The 1,814-nt window shown below is 40.7% G+C and overlaps 1 pseudogene; it reads right to left on the reverse strand.

Moving 5' to 3' along the window:
- Nucleotides 1–625: 625 nt before the first annotated feature.
- On the reverse strand, nucleotides 626–1,445 carry LOC139744351 (uncharacterized; annotated as a pseudogene).
- Nucleotides 1,446–1,814: the final 369 nt, after the last annotated feature.

The following is a 1,814-nucleotide window of genomic DNA, read 5'->3' on the forward strand; positions in this document are numbered from 1 at the left end:
TAGCGTTCTTAACCGGAAATAAGTGTATAATAATGTGTTTGACAGCATTCAAGTTTACAGGAAGGGAAGAACAGAATCTATAAATACATACGGTGTGAGATGCATACTTCACATTGGACCGGCTACATGCCGGCAGTCAATTTGCAAATTGCCGTAATTATCTAATGAAGATATTCTCATAAACAAGTATCCTTAATTATGGAGGAAAAGACACTCGCAGCTTTTGGATCGAGGCGAGCAAAATTTTTTAAATTCCAAGATAGAAAAGTTTAAAACTAATATTGATCAGAAGCTGTTACTGTTAGAAGTATATTTTGTAATATATGTATGACGGGAGAATTTACCAGGTGAATAAAGTTAACACGGGAATAATCATCTTCATTTAAGAAGAAACACTTTGCAATGCAACAAACCCTAGAACGAGACCTGATAATTGAACCTCGCGCTCTGCGCTCTTTCTAAACTAAACAAATAAGTGCATTTATCACTATACTGCAAACAATGATGCTATGGACAGTAGAGATGGAAACAGCTATCGCATCTCTTAATTAACAAAAGGCAAGTTTGAGGAATGTCTTCTTCTCCACGCACTGATTAGCATGTTTGGTGTTCCAACTGAATGGAATTAAGTAGACGTATCGTACACACGAGCTACATCACGCGTGAATGACATGAGCATGTCCCCGTCTGGATGCTGGTACCTGTAGAGAAATTCGGCAAGATACAATTCGTAGTGCGCCTTTTTTTTTTTTTTTTTTTTTTTTTTTTTTGCTGTACTGTGATAGACTGGCCTTCAAATGCCTCCAGTGTCCTTCGATGGTATTCTTGTGGAATCCGTCCGAGTTCTTGAACTCCACAGAGTGGTTGACTGTTTCATGATGATAGCCATTTCTACTGAGGTTGCTATAAGCTTTCCAGCAGTCTGACACGATGGTCATCTGTGGCTCAATGTGATCTAGAATCAACGGAAGCAAAGTGGCTTCTGACCGGTCTTCAACAGCGAACATGAAATTCTTTTCTGCTATCTCTTGTGATACCTCCGAATGCCCATTGGCCTTCAACAACATGTCCTCTGTGATATTTTCTTTTGCCTACTTTGGATTCGTCTATTTCCACAATCTTTCCTGGGCCACCTATTTTCTCTTTCTGGTTGTTCAAAGTTTCCAAACATACTTCACGGCAGAACATAGCCAGTCAACGGATGTATGGTCCGATAGCTGAAGTTGTTGAATTATGTTCGCTTGTGATATTCCCATGCTCCACCAATACGTTGACTAGTATTTCAGAGTTTCGGGGTTGGCGAGTTTGCTGTCTTCAAACCAGGAGTCTTTTCGAATGGAGCATTCGTTGCGGTGTCGGTCTGTTCTGCTACTTTTACGACAAACCCATTTCAGTCCACCATGTCGATCACTGGTATAGTGCACAGTATCATATCTCCATGACATGTTGGACATGATCTTTGACTTGCAATGAGATTGTTTTCTTTCAGCCACTGTAAAGTCGTTTCCTTGTTACACAAAATACTAGTGCAAAGGTTGCCGTAGCTAAGGAAATTTGAAGGTCGTGTAGAGCATCCGTATGATTGGTGCCACGTTTCTGTTTGTGAGGCGTTGTTTCTAGTAGGCAAACCATTTCCAGACTGAACTCCACGGGTCTGCTTCAATGTAAAGTAAGACCAGGGAGGTATTAGAAAAGGAGGGACAACTCTTCGTAACATTCATGCAAACACATGTTTTTTGTTCAAAGCCTTACAATGGGATGTCTAGCATTCCACTATACGCTTTGAAGTCATGCTCTGCACCGCTCTAGTTGCA

This window comes from Diadema antillarum, unplaced genomic scaffold (genome assembly GCF_040938485.1).
Source record: "Diadema antillarum isolate AM-2024a unplaced genomic scaffold, OU_Dant_1.0 seq00001161_RagTag, whole genome shotgun sequence".
Classification (NCBI taxonomy): domain Eukaryota; kingdom Metazoa; phylum Echinodermata; class Echinoidea; order Diadematoida; family Diadematidae; genus Diadema; species Diadema antillarum.